At 38.4% G+C, this 19967-nt stretch overlaps 1 long non-coding RNA gene across 1 annotated transcript in view; it reads right to left on the minus strand.

The window, feature by feature from the left end:
- Positions 1-1993: 1993 nt before the first annotated feature.
- Positions 1994-19967, minus strand: part of LOC132374882 (uncharacterized) — a 34706-nt gene continuing 16732 nt past the window's right edge. Inside the window, exon 2 of the long non-coding RNA XR_009505794.1 lies at positions 1994-2202. This is a non-coding gene — a long non-coding RNA (uncharacterized LOC132374882). The remainder of the gene's footprint in view (positions 2203-19967) is intronic.

The raw sequence follows: 19967 nt of genomic DNA on the forward strand, positions 1-19967 counted from the left end.
TGGCGTCAGACTGAGAAACCTATATGACATTCTCTACTTTCTCTCTTCCCCTATTCTGGTGACTGAGTTGGTTATGCATTCCTGATGGCATGGCTACAAGATGTTGGAGTATCTATCAGTCTAATTTCTGAGTGACCATATGGAACAAAGCTACCACTCCTCCCCCAAACCTGGATGAGACATGTAATATAAGGAAGAAATAAATTTACAGGGAGCTGATGGGTCTTTCTTCCTTACTCCCATGCTATTTTTCCAGACTAAGATCAGGCTCTAATGTTAGGTAGATCCCTCAGTTACCATAAAGTAGTCATTAACCCTCCAGTTCTTTCCTAGCCCCCAAGCTGTTCTGTTTGACCCAGGAAATTTCCTTATTCTTCATCTGTCCCTCTCTAGTTTTATCACTGACAGCATCCTAGTTTTTTCCTGGTCTTGTGGACTTTTACTTTATGTATGTATTGCCTAGCAGTCAGCAAAGACAAGGAAACCCCTATGCTGATTTCTGGAGCTCTTTGTTCTGCATAGTTTCCTCCTTTCTGGAACTCTGCTCTGGAGAATCTGTGGTCCAAAAATTGCCTCAAATCAGAAAGCCTGGGTAATTGTAGGACTTAACTTCAATTGTTTCCCTTCTCTCCTGGGTTACTTGTTGTCTGATATCTGAAAACAATTTTTCTTATATTTTATGTAATTTTGTAGTTGTTATAACAGGAGGTTAACTCTGGTTCTAGTTACTCCATCCTCACCAGAGATAGAAATCCTAAATTCAACTTTTAAATATAAAGAATGAAGCCTACAATTGTAGATAAACTTTGCTTAGTGATAATGTTTTGTTAAAGCTATATAAAACTATATAGTTTTATATAAAGCTATATAAGACTACAGTATTATGTCACAACAGGGCATGGCTCATCTGAGACAGAGATAAATAAGCATCTTCTTCCTCTCCTTTTTCTCCTCTTCCTTCCCATATTCTTTCCTCCTTTTCCTTCTTAGTCTTTTAAAAAAAATTCTCCTCATCCATCCTCTTCCTTCTCTCTCAACCAAAATAGTTCTTCTTAAACAACTTATGTCAAAGTTAAAATGATCATAAAATTTCCAGTATAAAAAATAATTATTTCAGAAACTAGTATTTCTGTAAATTTGGTTTGAAACTCCATATTTTCTTTTCTACATGATTTAGCAGACCAATGCATTAAAAAACAATTATAAGTCTATATTTTTGGAAACACAATGTAAAAAGATGTGACATTGCAATATCAAAACAGAAATGTTGCAGGAAAGAAAGTGGGGCTGGATAGGATAGTCACGTCCCAGGACTCAGGGAAGTCCCTGGGACAGCCACCAAGTGTGGGTTCTTGGCTTCACACAGGGAAGAATTCAAGAGCAAGCCATAGTAAAGTGAAAGAAGGTTTATTCAGGGATAAAAACACTCCACAGACAGAGTGTGGGTCATCTCAGAAGGCAAGAGGCCCCAGGGTACACGGTTGTCAGCTTTTACAGGGGTGGGTAATTTCATAGGCTAATGAGTAGGAGGATTATTCCAACTATTTGGGGGATGGGGCAGGGATTTCCAGGGATTAGGCCACCACCCACTTTTGGGCCTTTTAAGGTCAGCCTGGGAACTATCATGGCACCTGTGGGTGTGTCATTTAGCATATGCTGATGTATTACAATGAGCATATACTGAGGCTCAAGGTCTAGTGGAAGTTGACTTCTCCACCATCTTGGACTTAGTTGATTCTAACCAGTTTATGTCATGTCCTCAATGGCTATGTCATTCTTTTAAAGGTTGTGCCCTGCCCCCTTCCTGTCTAGAAATGAGTTGGGATGAAAATGTATAGGAGCAGAGTTTTTCTATATTATTGAAGTTAAGAAGGTATAAATTTAAATTAGAATGTTATAAATTCAGGGTGTTAAATGTAACTTCCATGTGTTACCAGATGAAAGTCCATGTGCCTGATGCACAGTGAGGCCAAACAACACTGAAACGTTGGAGTTTGGAGCAGAGGAATGTTTATTGCAGGGCCATGCAAGGAGGCAGGTGGCTCATGACCCAGAAAAGTCCCGAACTCGCCAAAGGCTTTCAGCAAAGCTTGTTTAAAGGCAAGGTGAGGGACCGGAATGATTAGTTGTTGCAAACTTCTTGCTGTCGGATCCTTCGCTCTAGCAGCTGTCCACATAGGTCAGGTCATGATCATGATGTTCCTATAAAATTCCAACAAAACAAACGTTATTCTCTGTTCTGCAACTTTTTTATCCCCATATGAATGAGCTCTTAAAGGTCAGAGACTTGGGACAGGCTATCTTGTATATTTCAGGCTATAGGCAACATTCTTTTACAAAAAGTGCAGAGCCAGCATGACTAAGCACAGCTTACATTCTTTTACAAAAGGTGCAGAGCCAGTCTGGGGTCACAGGGATGGGCAGATTCAGTGTGACTAAGCACAGGAAACAAAGCACAAAGGTTAAAGTAAAAAGGAACAGATCTAATATGGAGTCAGATTTGTTCTTCCCTATTATACATGGTAACCACAAAGAATATAGCTATTGAATATACATAAAAGGGAGTGAGAAGATAATTTAAATGTTTCACTATGAAAAATCGACTAAACACAAAAGTAGTACTGCAGGAAATGAGAGACAAAAAAAGCTATTACAGCATTTAGAAAACAAATAGCAAAATGACAGAGATAAGGCCCTCCTTGCCAGCAATTACTTTAATGTAAATGGATTAAACTCTCCAATTAAAAGACAGAGGTTGGCAGAATGGATTTTAAAAACTATGACCTAACTACGCACTGTTCACAAGAGACTCACTTTATCCAGATACCCAGATTGGTTGAAAGTGAAACAATGGAAAAGACATACTCCATGCAAATAGAACCAAAAGAAAATAGGGATTTTTTAATATCAGACAAACAGACTTTAAATCAAAAAAGTTTACAAAAGACAAAGAAGGACTTTTTTTTTTAATATTTTCAAGTCTCCTCTAATATATATATTTTTTAATTATTATTTTATTTATTTATTTTTTGGTCTATGTTGGGTCTTCGTTTCTGTGCGAGGGCCCTCTCTAGCTGTGGCGAGTGGGGGCCACTCTTCATCGCGGTGCGCGGGCCTCCCACTATCGCGGCCTCTCCTGTTGCGGAGCACAGGCTCCAGACGCGCAGGCTCAGCAACTGTGGCCCACGGGCCCAGTCGCTCCGCGGCATGCGGGATCCTCCCAGACCAGGGCTCGAACCCGTGTCCCCCGCATTAGCAGGCAGACTCTCAACCACTGCGCCACCAGGCAAGCCCAAGAAGGACATTTTATGTTAATAAAGTTTCAATACAGCAAGAAGATATAATGAGTTATAAACATTTACACATCAAATAACAGACTTTCAAATATATGAAGCCGAAATGGACAAAATTGAAGGGAGAAATAGTTCTATAATAATAGTTGGAGACTTCAAAACCCTACTCTCGACAATGAGTAAAACAACGAGACAGACTATAAGTAGGGAAATGGATGGCTTAAAGAACACAGTAAGCCAACTAGATCTAACAGACATATATAGAACAATCTACTCAGCAACAAGAGAACATGCATTCTTCTCAAGTGCATATGGGACATTATCCAGGATAGATCATATGTTAAGCCACAAATTAAGTCTCAATACATTTAAAAAGGTATATATCATATATTACAAATGAACTTATTTACAAAACAGAAACAGACTCGCAGACTTAGAGAACAAACTTATGGTTACTGGGGGGAAGGGTGGGGGTGAGGGATAGTTAGGGAGTTTGGGATTGACATGTACACACTGCTATATTTAAAACGGATAAACAACAAGGACCTACTATAAAGCACAGGGAACTCTGCTGTATATTATGTAACAACCTAAATGGGAAAAGAATCTGAAAAAGAATAGATACATGTATATGTATAACTGAATCATTTTGCTGTACACATGAAACTAACACAACATTGTTAATAAACTATACTCCAATATAAAATAAAAAGTTTTTAAAAAACAAAATTAAAAAAAGAAGATACATATCATACAAAATATCTTCTCTGACCACAACAGGATGAAGTTAGAAATCAATAATAGAAGGAAAACTGGAAAATCCACAAAATTGTGGAATTAACACACTTTTAAACAACCAATGGATCAAAGAAGAAATCACAAGGGAAATCAGAAGATACTTAGAGATGAATGAAAATGAAAACAAAACATACCAACACATAGGGATACAGCAAAAGCATTGCTGAGTGGGAAGTCCACAGCTATAAATGCTTACACTAAAAAGGAAGAACGATCTCAAAACAACAACTTAACTTTACAACTTAAGAAACTAGGAAAAGAACAAACTAAACCCAAAGCTAGCAGAAGGAATGAAATAATAAATATTAGGATGGAGATAAATGAAATAGAGAATAGAAAAACAATAGTAAAAATCAACGATACCAAAAGTCTGTTCTTCAAAAAGATCAATAAAATTAACAAAATTTTAGCTAGATGGACTAAGAAAAAAGAGATAAGACTCAAATTACTAAAATCAGAAACGAAAGTGGGAGACTACTACTGATTCTACAGAAATGAAAAGGATTATGAGAGTACTACGAACAATTGTACACCCATACATTGGATAACCTAAATGAAATGGACACATTCCTAGAAACAAAAAAAACCTACCCAGACTGAATCATGAAGAAATAGAATATCTGAATAGACTTGTAACTAGTAAAGAGATTGAATCAGTAATCAAAAATCTCCTGACAAAGAAAAGCCCTGGATCTGATGGCTTCACTGGTGAATTCTAACAAATATTTAAAGAAGGACTAACTAATTCCTCTCAAGCTCTTTCAAAAGACTGAAGAGAAAGGAACACTTCCTGACACATTCTATGAGGCTAGCATTGCTATGAAACCAAATCCAGATAAAGACACTACGAGAAAACTATAGCCCAATATTCCTTATGAATTCTGATGTAAAAATCCTCAACAAAATATTAGCAAACTGAATTTAGCAGTACATCAAAAGGATTATATGCCATGACCAAGTAGGATTTATTCCTGGAATGCAAAGATGGTTCAACATATGAAAATTGAACAGTGTAATACTCGACATTAATAGAATGAAGGAAAAAAACCCCACAAGATCATCTCAATTGATGCAGAAAAAGCATTTGACAAAATTAAATACCCTTTCATGATAAAAACACACAACAAGCTATGAATAGAAGAAAACTACCTCAACATAATAAAAGCCATGTATGAAAAACCCACAGCAAACATCATACTCAATGGTGAAAGACTGAATGGTTTTCCTCTAAAATCAGGAACAAGGCAAGAATGCACACATTTCTATTCAACATAGTACTGGATGTTCTAGCATAGCATTTAGGAAGAAAAAAAATTAAAAAGGCATCCAAATTGAAAAGAAAGAAGTAAGATAATCTGTTTGCATATGATATAACTTTATATGTAGAAAACACTAAGGACTCTACCCCCAGAAAAGTTTGGACTAATAAACAAATTCAGCAAATTAGCAGGATACAGAAGCAACATGCAAAACTTAGTTTCATTTTTGTATGCTAACTACAAAAAACCTAAAAGAGGAAATAAGAAAATAATTCCATCATTAAAGACTTAAATGTAAGACCTGAAACCATAAAACTCCTAGAAGAAAACATAGGGGGAAAGCTCCTTGACATTGGTCTAGGCAATGATTTTTTGGAATTGACACCAAAAACACAGGCAACAAAATTTTCTGCAACAACAAAGGTAACAATCAGCAAAGTGAAAAGTCAGCCTATGGAATAGCAGAAAATATTTGCAAACTATATATCTGACAAGGGGTTAATATCCAAAATATATAAGGAACTCATACAACTAAATAGCAAAAACAAAAAACCCCACAAACACAAATAATTTTATTTAAAAATGGGCAAAGGACCTGAATTTTCCCAAAAAAGATATACAAATTGTCAATAGGAATATGAGAAGATATTCAACATCACTAGTCATAAGGGAAACGCAAATCAAAATCACAATGAGATTAGCACCTCACACCTGTTATTATGCCTATTATAAAGTCAAAAGATAACAAGTGTTGTGAGGATGTGGAGAAAAGAGAAACCTGGTACATTGCTGCTGTGACTGTAAGTTGGTACAGATATTATAGAAAATAGTATGGAGGGTCCCCCCAAAATTAAAAATAGAACTACCATATGATGTAGCAATTCCACTTCTGGGTATATATCCAAAGGAAATAAAATCACTATCTCAAAGAGATATTTGCACTCCTTTGTTAATCGCAGCATCATTCACAGTAGCAAAGATATGGAAACTACCTAAGTGTTTGTTGACAGAGGAATGAATAAAGAAAAAAAAATATATATATATATATACACATAATGGACTATTATTCAGCCTTTAAAAAGGTGGAAATCCTGCCATTTTCTACAACATGGATGAACCTGGAGGACATCGAGCTAAAAACAAAGTGAAATAAGCCAGACACAGAAAGACAAATATTACATGATCTCATTTGTATACAGTCTTTTTTAAAAAAAAAGTTGGAACTTATAGTAACAGAGAGGAGAATGAGGGTTACCAGAAGCTGGGGAGTGAGGGAAATGGGGATATATTGATCAATGGATACAAACTTTCATTTATAAGATGAATAAGTTCTAGAGCCCTAATATACAATATAGTGTCTATAGTTAATAATAATGTATTGTGTACTCGAAATTTAATAAGAGAATAGATCTCAAGTGTTCTCACCACACACACACACACACACACACAGAGTAACAATGGGAGATGACGGATATATAAATTAGCTTGAGTGTGGTAACCATTTCACAATGTATACATGATGTAAGCATTGTATAATATATATATGTGTATATATATATATATATATATGTATATATATATATATATCCTTTTGACCACCTTCCCTTCACTCATTTTTCATACAATTAGTACAATTTCATTCAATTCATATAATTTTATATATCAAAAATAAGTAAGTTAAAAAAGAAAACAATTCCATTTATAATAGCATCTAAAAGAACAAAGTACTTAGGAATTAAACAAAGAGGTGAAAAACTTGTGCAATGAAAACTGCAAAACATTGCTAAAAGAAATTAAAGACATAATAAATGGAAAAACATCCAATGTTCATGGATTGTTAGATTTAATATTGTTATGATGTCAATACCACTCAAAGCACAGGTTCAATGCAATTCCTATCAAAATTCCAATGATTTTCTTCAGAAATAGAAAAGAACCAATCCTAAAATTTTTATGGAATCTGTAGGGACTCCAAATAATCTTGAAATGAAAGAAAAAAGTAGGAGGACTCACACTTCCTGATTTTGATGGTTAATTTTGTGTGTCAATATGACTGGGCTCAGGGATGCCCAGATAGCTGGTAAAACATTCTATATGGTGTGTCTGTGCGGGTGTTTCTGGAAGAGATTAGTATTTAATTCAGTATACTGAGAGAAGATATCCACCTTCATCAATGTGGGTGAACATCATCCAATCCATTGAGGTCCTGAATAGAATAAAAGGAAATGGAAGAGTGAATTCTCTCTCTCTTCTTGAGCTGGCATGTCCATTTTATCCTCACCTTGGACATTGGAGCTCCTGGTTCTCAGGACTTGGGACTCAGACTGAATTATACCACTGACTTTCCTGGTTTTCCAGCTTACAGATAGAAGATTGTGGGATTCTTCAGCTTCCATAACCTCATGAGCCAATTCCTACAATAAATCTCTTCTTATGTCTCTCACTCCCTCTCTCTCTCTCAGTCTCCCTTGGTTCTGTTTATCTGGAGAATCCTGACTAATACACTGATTTTTAAGCTAACTACAAGCTACAGTAATCAAAACAGTGTGGTTTTGGCATAAAGAGAGACACAGAGGCCAATGGGATAGGACAGCCCAGAAATAAGCCCTTGCATATGTGGTCAAATAATTTTTGACAGACTATTAAATGGAGAAAGGTCAGTCTTTTCAACAAATGGTGCTGGGAAAGCCGGATATCCATATGCAAAAGAATGAAGTTGGGGCTTCCCTGGTGGCGCAGTGGTTGAGAGTCTGCCTGCCAATGCAGGGGACACGGGTTCGAGCCCTGGTCTGGGAGGATCCCACATGCCGCGGAGCGGCTGGGCCCGTGAGCCACAACTACTGAGCCTGCGCGTCTGGAGCCTGTGCTCTGCAACAAGAGAGGCCGCGATGGTGAGAGGCCTGCGCACCGCGATGAAGAGTGGCCCCCACTTGCCGCAACTGGAGAGGGCCCTCGCACAGAAATGAAGACCCAACACAGCCATAAATAAATAAATAAATAAATAAATAAATAAATGTTATATAAACAAATAATTTAAAAAAAAAGAATGAAGTTGAATCCTGTACCTTATGCTAAATTAACTCAAAATGGATCAAGGATATAAATGTAAGAGCTAAAACTATAAAACTCTTAGGAGAAAATATAGGCAAAAGCTTTGCAACTTTGGATTTGGCAGTGATTTCTTGGAAATGACACCAAAGGCACAGGCAATAAATGAAATAATAGACAAATTGGATTTCTTAAAAATTCAAAACTTATGTACATCAAAAAACACTATCAAAAGACTAAAAAGGCAACCCAGAGAATGGGAGAAAATATTTGCAAATCACATATCTGATAAAGCACTAATATACAGAATATATAGAGAACTCCTAAAACTCAACAACAAAAAACCAACACGTGATTTTAAAAATGGGCAAAGAACTTCATTAGAGATTTCTCCAAAGAAGATATATAAGTGTCCAACAAACACATGAAAAGATGTTTAACATCACTAATCATTAGGGGAATGCAAATCAAAACCCAATGAGATTCCATCTCATACTCATTATTTGAATACTATTTAAAAAAAAAACAGAAAATATAACAGGTGTTGGTAAAAATATGGAGAAACTGGAACCACTGTGTGTGTTGTACAACCACTGTGGAAGACAGTATGGTGGTGCCTCAAAAAGTTAAAGATAGAATTACCATATGATCCAGCAATTCCACTTCTGGGTAAATACCCAAAAGAACTGAAAGCAGATTCTCAAGGAGGTATTTGTACATCCATATTCATAGCAAGATTATTCACAATAGCTAAAAGGTGGAAGCAGTCCAAGTATACATTGATGGACGAATGACTAAACAAAACGTAGCATATACATACAATGGAATATTATTCAGCCTTAAAAAAGGAAGTAATTTCTGGGGGGCAGAGTCAAGATGGTGGCGTGGGAGGATGCGGAGTTCAAGTCTCCCCACAACTAGGACACCTGCTGGACGCTGGTGGGGGATCTCGATGCCCAAGGAGATGGAAGGAACTCCCAAGTGACTGAGTAGGACATGGCGGGGAGTGAGGGGAGAGGAGAAGTGGAGGCCAGACGGGACTGGTGCCCTTGAGGGGTGGCTGGGAGAGGGGAGGGGTTCCCATGCCTGGAGGGACCCTCAGGGGCTTGGAGGATCGGGGGGAGTGCAGCTAGCATTTCCCCTGCCCAGGCCAGGTCCTCGGCCTTCTGGGGCCCCCTCTGACTGTGTCGGTCCTAGGGGTGTTGTGGGGGAAAGAAGAGGAGAGGCAGACGGGGAGGGACCCTCTAGGATCAGAGGATCAGGGGAGATGCGACTAGTTTCCCCTGCCCACTCATGCCCTGGGAGGCCTGCTGGGGTCCCAGGCCAGGTCCTCTGCCTTACAGGGCTCCCTCCAGCTGTGTTGGTCCTGGGGGTGTAGGAGGGGGTGGGAAGAAGAGGAGAGGCAGACACGGAGGGGCCCTCCGGGATTGGAGGATCAGGGAGGAGCACACCTAGTGTCTCCTTTACCCACTTGGGCCCCAGGGAGCCTCCTGGGCTCCTGGGCTCCTGGGCCTGGTCCTCCACCCCTCCGAGGCCCCATCTGGCCACGTGGGTCCTAGGGGCATAGGAGGGAGGGAGGAGGGGGGAAGAGGAGGAGAGGTGGACAGGGTGTCCCTCCAGGACCGGAGGATCAGGGGAGGCATGGTGGGCGTTCCCCCACCCACTTGGGCCCCGGGAAGCCTGTTGGCTTCTGGGCCTGGTCCCCTGCCTTACGCGCCACCCTCTGGCCACATGGGTCTTAGGGAAATAGGAGGGAGGGGGGTGAAGAAGAAGAGAGGCCAACGGGGAGGGACCCTCTGGGATCGGAGGACTGAGGGGAACATGCCTAGTGTTTCCCCCACCCACTTGGGCCCAGGGAGCTTGCTGGGGTCCTGGACCTGGTCCTCAACCCTCCAAGGCAAGAGGCACTCCCGGGCCATTTTGGCTGCCCTGAGCCTAAGCCCCGCCCCCTACCCCCTCAGGACCTTTTCTGGCCCTGTTGTTCCTAAGCATAGGCCCTGTCCCCCAGCTAAACCCCACCCCTGCCTACATCCCGTCACAGCCAAGGACTTTTCCAGCTATTTTTTCCCTCTTTTTTGCTATTGTGGTTCTGTTTTATCTTCTAGTTGTTGTTTCAAGTATATTTTTTATTTTTTCTAACATATCTGTTAGTTTTCTAATCTTATTTTATTTTTTACTCTTTGTTATTGTTCTGCTCCTTTGTTTTTTTTTTTTTTTTTTTTTTGCTGCCACGTGTGGCTGTGGGATCTTGGTTCACAAGCCAGGGGTTGAGCCTGAACTCCGGCAGTGGGAGCTCCAAGTCCAAACCACTGGACTAACAGAGAACCACAGACCCCAGGGAATATTCATCAGAGTGAGGTCTCCCAGAGGTCCTCATCTCAGCACCAAGACCTGGCTCTACCCAACAGCGTACAAACTCCAGTGCTGGAAGCCTCAGGTCAAACAACCAGTAAGACAGGAACACAATCAAATCCATCAAAAACCAAAAAAAAAAAAAAGAGATGATACAAAAATATGTTACAGATGAAGGAGCAAGGTAAAAACCTACCAGACCAAATAAATGAAGAGGAAATAGGCAACCTACCTGAAAAAGAAGTAAGAGTAATGATAGTAAAGATGATCCAGAATCTCAGAAGTAGAATGGAGGTACGGATTGAGAAAATACAAGAAATGTTTGACAAAGATCTAGAAGAACTAAAGAACAAACGAATATAGATGAACAACACAATAACAGAAATGAAAAATACTAGAAGGAATCAATAACAGAATAACTGAGGCAGAAGAACGAATAAGTGAGCTGGAAGACAGAATGGTGGAAATAACTGCCAAGGAGCAGAATTAAGAAAAAAGTATGAAAAGAATTGAAGACAATCTCAGAGACCTCTAGGACAACACTAAACGCACCAACATTCAAATTATAGGGGTCCCGGAAAAAGAATAGAAAAAGAAAGGGTCTGAGAAAATATTTGAAGAGATTATAGTGGAAAACCACCCTAACATGGGAAAGGAAATACCACCCAAGTACAGGAAGCGTAGAGAGTCCCATACAGGATAAACCCTAGGAGAAACACACCAAGACACATGTTAATCAAACTCACAAAAATTAAATACAAAGAAAAAATATTAAAAGCAGCAAGGGAAAAGCAAAAAATAACATACAAGGGAATCCCCATAAGGTTATCAGCTGATTTTTCACCAGAAATTCTGCAGGCCAGAAGGGAGTGGCAGGATATACTTAAAGTGATGAAAGAGAAAAACCTCCAACCAAGATCACTCTACCTGGCAAGAATCTCATTCAGATTCGACAGAGAAATCAAAAGCTTTACAGACGAGCAAAAGCTAAGAGAAGTCAGCACCACCAAATCAGCTTTACAACAAATGCTAAAGGAACTTCTCTAGGTGGGAAACACAAGAGGAGGAAAAGGCCTACAAAAAAAACCCCAAAACAATATTAAAACTGGTAATAGGAACATACATATCCATAATAACCTTGAATGTAAATGGACTAAATGCTCCAGCCAAAAGACACAGACTGGCTGAATGGATACAAAAACAAGACCCATATATATGCTGTCTACAAGAGACCCACTTCAGACCTAGGGACACATACAGACTGAGAGTGAAGGGATGGAAAAAGATATTTCATGCAAATGGAAATCAAAAGAAAGCTGGAGTAGCAACACTTGTATCAGATAAAATAGACTTTAAAATAAAGACTGTTACAAGAGATAAGGAAGGACACTACCAAGAAGAAGATATAAGAATTATAAATATTTATGCACCCAACATAGGAGCACCTCAATACATAAGGCAAATGCTAACAACAATTAAAGGGGAAATCGAGAGTAATACACTAATAGTAGGGGACTTAAACACCCCACTTACACCAATGGACAGATCATCCAAACAGAAAATAAATAAGGAAACACAAGCTTTAAATGACACAACAGACCAGATAGATTTAATTGATATCTATAGGACATAATGACAGAATACACTTTCTTCTCAACTGCACATGGAACATTCTCCAGGATAGATCACATCTCGGGTCACAAATCAAGCCTCAGAAAATTATTTTTTTGTTCTTGTGACGGGTCTTAGTTGTGGCTGGCAGTCTCCTTAGTTGTGGCATGAGAACTCTTAGTTGCAGCTCGCATGTGGGATCTAGTTCTCTGACCAGGGATCAAACCTGGGCCCCCTGCATTGCGAGCCCAGAGTCTTAACTGCTGCACCACCAGGAAAGTCCCAAACCTGAGAATTTAAGAAAATTGAAATTGTATAGGACTTCCCTGGTGCACAGTGGTTAAGAATCCGCCTGCCAATGCAGGGACACAGGTTTGAGCCCTGGTCCAGGAAGATCCCACATGCTGTGGAGCAACTATGCCCGTGTGCCACAACTACTGATCCTGTGCTCTAGAGTGCCTGAGCCAAAACTACTGAGCCCGTGCACCACAACTACTGAAGCCCGTGCACCTAGAGCCCATGCTCTGCAACAAGAGAAGCCACCATAATGAGAAGTTCACAGATTGCAATGAAGAGTAGCCCCCACTTGCCACAACTAGAGAAAGCCTGCACGCAGCAACAAAGACCCTACACAGCCAAAAATAAATAAATTAATTTAAAAAAATTGTATCAAGCATCTTTTCTGACCACAATGCTATGAGATTAGAAATCAATTACAGGAAAAACCTGTAAAAAACACAAATACTGGAGACTAAACAGTGCACTACTAAATAACCAAGAGATCACTAAAGAAATCAAAGAGGAAATAAAAAATACATAGAAACAAATGACAATGAAAACACGATGACCCAAAACCTATGGGATGCGACAAAAGCAGTTCTAAGAGGGAAGTTTATAGCAATTTGACCTCACCTCAAGAAACAAGAAAAATCTCAAATAAACAATCTAACCTTACATCTAAAGCAATTAGAGAAGGAAGAACAAAAAAAAAACAAAAACCCAAAGTCAGTAGAAAGAAAGAAATCATAAAGATCAGAGCAGAAATAAATGAAATAAAAATGAAGAAAACAAGAGCAAAGATCAATAAAACTAAAAGTTGGTACTTTGAGATGATAAACAAAATTGATAAACCTTTAGCCAGACTCATCAAGAAAAAAAGGGAGAGGACACAAATCAATAAAATTAGAAATGAAAAAGGAGAAATCACAACTGACACCACAGAATTCCAAAGGAGACTACTGCAAACAGCTATATGCCAATAAAATGGACAACCTCAAAGAAATGGACAAATTCTTGGAAAGGTACAATTTTCCAAAACGGAACCAGGAAGAATTAGAAAATATAAACAGACCACTCACAAGAAATGAAATTGAAACTGTAATTTAAAATCTTCCAACAAACAGAAGTTTAGGACCAGATGGCTTCACAGGCGAATTCTATCAAACATTTAGAGAAGAGCTAACACCTATCCTTCTCAAACGCTTCCAAAAAATTGCAGGGAGAGGAACACTCCCACATTTGTTCTACAAGGCCACCATCACCCTGATACCAAAACCAGACAAAGAAATCACAAAAAAAGAAAAGTACAGACCAATATCAATAATGAAAATAGATGCAAAAATCCTCAACAAAATACTAGCAAATAAAATCCAACAACACATTAAAAGGATCATACACCATGATCAAGTGGGATTTATCCCAGAGATGCAAGGATTCTTCAATATATGCAAGTCAATCAATGTGATACACAAGATTAACAAATTAAGGAATAAAAACCATATAATCATCTCAATAGATGCAGGAAAAGCTTTTGACAAAATTCAACACCCATTAATGAAAAAACTCTCCAGAAAATGGGTATAGAGGGAACCTACCTCAACATAATAAAGGCCATTTAGGACGAATCCACAGCAAACATCATTCTCAATGGTGAAAAACTGAAAGCATTTCCTCTAAGATCAGGAATGAGACAAGGATGTCCACTCTCACCACTATTATTCAACATAGTTTTGGAAGTCCTAGCCATGGCAATCAGAGAAGAAAAAGAAATAAAAGGAATACAAATTGGAAAAGAACTAAAACTGTCACTGTTTGCAGATGACATGACACTATACATAGAGAATCCTAAAGATGTCACCAGAAAACTACTAGAACTAATCAATGAATTTGGTCAGGTTGCAGGATACAAAATTGATGCACAGAAATCTCTTGCATTCTTATACACTAACAACAAAAAATCAGAAAGGGAATTAAGGAAGCAATCCCATTTACCATGGCAACAAAAAGAATAAAATACCTAGGAATAAACCTATCTAAGGATGCAGAAGATCTGTACTCAGAAAACTATAAAACACTGATGAAAGAAATCAAAGATGACATAAGCAGATGGAGAAGTATACCATGTTCTTGGATTGAAAGAATCAATATTGTGAAAATGACTATACTATCCAAAGCAATCTACAGATTCAATGCAATTCCTATCAAATTACTAATGGCATTCTTCACAGAATTAGAACGACAAATTTTACAAGTTGTATGGAAACACAAAAGACCCTGAATAGCCAAAGCAATCTTGAGAAAGAAAAACAGAGCTGGAGGAATCAGGCTCCCAGACTTCAAACTATACAACAAAGCTACAGTAATTAAGACAGTATGGTACTGGCACAAAAACAGAAATATAGATCAATGGTACAGGCTAGAAAGGCCGGAGATAAACCCACTCACATATGGTCACATAATTTATGACAAAGGAGGCAAGAATATACAATGGAAAAAAGACAGCCTCTTCAGTAAGTGGTGCTGGGAAAACTGGACAGCTACATGTAAAAGAATTAGAAAATATAAACAGACCAAAATTAGAAGACTCCCTAACACCCTACACAAAAATAAATTTAAAATGGATTAAAGACCTAAATGTAAGACCGGACACTATAAGACTCTTAGAGAAAAACATTGGAAGAACACTCTTTGACCTAAACCACAGCAAGATCTTTTTTGACCCATCTCCTAGAGTAATGAAAATAAAAACAAAAATAAGCAAATGGGACCTAATGAAACTTTAAAGCTTTTGCATAGCAAAGGAAACCATAAACAAGACGAAAGACAACCCTCAGAATGGGAGAATATATTTGCAAACAAAGCAACGGACAAAGGATTAATCTCCAAAGTATACAAACAGCTCATGCAGCTCAATATCAAATAAAACAAACAACCCAATTTAAAAATGGGCAGAAGACCTAAACAGACATTTCAACAAAAAAGACATACCAAGAGGCACATGAAAAGATGCTCAACATCACTAATTATTAGAGAAATGCAAATCAAAACTACAATGAGGTATCACATTACACCAGTCAGAATGGCCATCATAATAAATGTGCAAACAGTAAATGCTGGAGAGGGTGTGGAGAAAAGGGAACCCTTTTCCACTGTTGGTGGGAATGTAAATTGATACAGCTACTGTGGAGAACAGTATGGAGGTTCCTTAAAAAACTAAAAATAGAACTACAATTTGACCCAGCAATCCCATTACTGGGCATATACCCTGAGAAAACCATAATTCAAAAGGACACATGTACCCCAATGTTCACTGCAGCACTACTTACAATAGCCAGGACATGGAAACAACCTAAATGTCCAATGACAGATGAATGGATAAAGAAGATGTGGTACATATATACAATGGAATATTACTCAGCCATAAAAAGGAACAAAATTGGGTCATTTGTAGAGATGTGGATGGACCTGGAGTCTGTCATACAGAGTGAAGTAAGCCAGAAAGAGAAAAACAAATATCGTATATTAACACATATATGTGGAATCTAGAAAAATGGCACAGATGAACCTATTTGCAGGGCAGGAATAGAGACGTAGAGGTAGAGAATGGACATGCGCACACAGAGGGAAGGGGAGGGTGGGATGAATTGGGAGATTAGGATGGACATATATACACTGCATGCGTAAAATTGATAGCTAGTGGGAACAATCTATAAAGCACAGGAAGCTCAGCTTGGTGCTCTGTGATGATCTAGATGGGTGGGATGGTGGGGGTGGGGGGGTGGGAGGGAGGTCCAAGAGGGAGGGGATACATGTATACATATAGCTGATTCATTCACTGGACAGCAGAAACTAACACAATATTGTGAAGCAATTATACTCCAATAAATAAAATAAAATAAATAAAATAAAATAAAGGAAGTAAATTCTGACACATGCTGTAACATGGATGAACCTTGAGGACATTATGCGAAGTGAAATAAGCCAGTCACAAAGACAAATATTGTATTATTTCACTTATATGAGGTATATGTAGTCAAATTTAGAGATAGAAAGTAGAATGATGGTTGCCAGGAGTTTATGGGGAGAAGGGAATGAAGGGTTTTTAATGGGTAGTGAGTTTAAATGAGTTTTTTTGGTGTACAGTTCTATGAATGTTAATACGTGCATAGACTCATATAATCACTCAATCAGCATACAGAACAGCCCCCTCACCCTTCTAAAACTTCTTTGTTCTATCCCTTTATCATCACACCCTCCCCCACTCCTAACCTCTGGCAACATCCTATCTGTTCTCCATTACAATAGTTTTGTGTTTTTTTTGAGCATTCCATAGAAATTGAATCATATAGTATCAATATCTAACTTTTTGAGACTGACTTCTTTCATTCAGCATACTGCATTTGGGATTCATCCAAGTTTTTGAATGTAAAACAAGTTTATTCCTCTTTAGCACTGAATAATATTCTATTTTATAGATTATCAGAGTTTGTTTATCCACTCACCTATTAAAGGTCATTTGGATTGTTTCCAGCTTTTGGCAATTATGAATAGGGCTACTAGAAACATTCATGTACAGCCTTTTTTGTTAACATGGATTTTTAACTTCTCCTGAGTAAATATCCAGGAGTATGACTTCTGGATAATATGTTAAGTATATTTTTAAGTTTATAAGAAACTAAATTGATGGTAAACTGTACCATTTCCAGCAATGTATGAGAGTTCCAGTTGCTCTGCATCCTTGTCAACACTTGGTATTGTCAGTATTTTAAATTTTAACCATTCTAATAGTTGTATAATTGTATTTCATTGTGATTTTAAATTGCTTTTCTTTGACAGTATCTTTTGAACACCTTTTCATGTGCTTATCTGCCATCCGTATATTTTGTGTGTGTGTGTGTGTGTAAGTGTCTAGCTCTTTTGTCCATTTTAGAAATTGGGTTGTCTTGAGAGTTCTTTTTTTTTTTAAGTTATGTCTTTTTATTTTTATTTTATTTATTTTATTTTTGGCTGTGTTGGGTCTTCGTTGTTGCATGCGAGCTTTCTCTAGTTGTGGCGAGCAGGGGCTACTCTTTGTTGTGGTGTCCAGGTTTCTCATTGCGGTGGCTTCTCTTGTTGCAGAGCATGGGCTCTAGGCACGCAGGCTTCAGTAGTTGTGGCTCGCGGGCTCTAGAGTGCAGGCTCAGTAGTTGTGGCGCACGGGCTTAGTTGCTCCACGGCATGTGGGATCTTCCCGGACCAGGGGTCAAACCTGTGTCCCCTGCATTGGCAGGCAGGTTCTTATCCACTGTGCCACCAGGGAAGCCCGAGAGTTCTTTAAAGGACTTTTTTCAAGTCCTCTATCAGATATGTGACTTGCAAATATTTTCTCCCAGTCTATAGCTCGTCTTTTCGTTCTTTTAACAGTGTGTTTTGCAGGACAAAAGATTTCATCTTAATGAAGACCAACTTATCAATTTTTTGTTTTATGGATTGTGGTTCTGGTGTCATGTTTAAGAACTCCTTGCCTAACTCCAGGTCTCAAAGGTTTTCTCCCATGTTTTCTTCCAAATATTTTATAGTTTCATATTTTATATTTATATATGATACTTTTTAAGTTAATTTTTATATAAGGTGTGAGGTTTTAATGGAGGCTCATTTTTTTTGCATACTGATGTTCAATTGTTCTAACATCTTTGTTAACAGGATTATCTATTCCCCACTGAAACTGCTTTTGTACCTTTGTCAAAAATCAATTGGCTACATTTGTGTGAGACTATTTCGGGACATTCTCTTTTCATTGATTTATGTGTCTATAACTTTGCCAATTCCACACTGTCTTGATTACTATAACTCTATAGTAAGTCTTATCATTGAGGTAATGGTTAATTTAATTATCAACTTGGCTAGGCTGTAGTCTCCAGGTATTTAATAAAAATCTAATGTTTGAAAGAAAAAAAAAGGGAAGCTACTTCAGATGAGCTTGCAAACTCAAAGTGCAAAGAATATGACCAAAAATAGCCAACAAGCTCAACAAATAGAAGAATTCACTCCTGAGAAAAGGTAAACAATTGAACAATTTTTAAAAAGGCTTTAAATAAGTATATTTAAGATCCTTAAAGAGGTAATAAGGCTATTCTAAAGCTAGAATAAAAGGTTATAAAACAAAAGAGGCTATGATCAAGTAGCTATGAAAAAGAACTAATTATAAAACTAAAACTAAAAATATACTCACTGAAATATACAAAAATAAGAAGCAATAGACAGAATTCTTTCTTGGTGGAGCTACCTCTGATGACCTCCAGTGTTCCAGCTCCTGAGATAGGACCGGTGGTTCTAGACTTGGGCACAAAGATATTGGAGAAGCAGGATCAGAGATCATTTTATGGCCCTACATTGTTTTAGAAGTGTCTTGTTAGGCTGAGCTAGGTCAAGTTAGGTCAAGATTGGAGCCAAGGAATGAGAAAGTCCCTGCTACAGCCAAATACCAGATAAATCCTTTCACTTTCTTGTCCATTGGTCCTTGGGCTCATTAGGCAAAGAATCAGTGCTGAACTGCTGCTCTTATCCAGTATTCTCTGGAAATTATTGGACGGCCTTCATTATCCAGAGGCTTGCTACTCCAGGACCACTGATAACTTGTCCAGCTTCATATAGACATCTTGGAAGGATATGATGTTGCCCAGGAACTCTACCTTTGGGCTCTCAAATGTAAATTGCTCAAGGTTATCTCAGAGGTGCTGTGGCCCAGAGCAGGGAATCATGAGAGGTCAAATGGGCATATAAATCAAAATGTCATCTAGACAGATAACTATTTTTTCTAGGAGGCCATGAGAAATCCATTCATTAGTCCTAGGAAGAATACAAGGGAATCCGTCAGAAGAAGCCAACATACTCTTTTGGTTAATGCCAAAAGATGGAAATTCATTAAAATCTCAGGTCTATGGAGATGGCCCACGATGTTGGTGATCTGTTTGTTAGCCATCATCCTGTTGAGTGATCCTGTTGAAGTTGTAGCAATCTTTTAAAAATGGATATGTTTCTTTTGTTCACGAAGTGTGCTGCCCTCCCTCCCCCAGGGGGAGTCAGTGGCTTGCTGAATCCACACTGCAAGTTGGTGCAAGTAGGATTCAGGCTTAGAGAGCAAAGAGATTAGTTAATATTCTTTAGTTACAAATAGAAAGAACCAACTCAGAGTAGTTTAAAACCGCAGGGGTGTCTCATGAAAACAAGGAAAGGAATGCACCTGGATTTCAAGAGGAATTGTAATAGGGACATAGGAAACCTAGCCTTAGAAATCTAGGAAATACTGTCCCTCTATCTCATGCACTGCGTTTCTTGGAGAGTTTGC

Source organism: Balaenoptera ricei, chromosome 1, assembly GCF_028023285.1.
Source record: "Balaenoptera ricei isolate mBalRic1 chromosome 1, mBalRic1.hap2, whole genome shotgun sequence".
Taxonomy (NCBI): domain Eukaryota; kingdom Metazoa; phylum Chordata; class Mammalia; order Artiodactyla; family Balaenopteridae; genus Balaenoptera; species Balaenoptera ricei.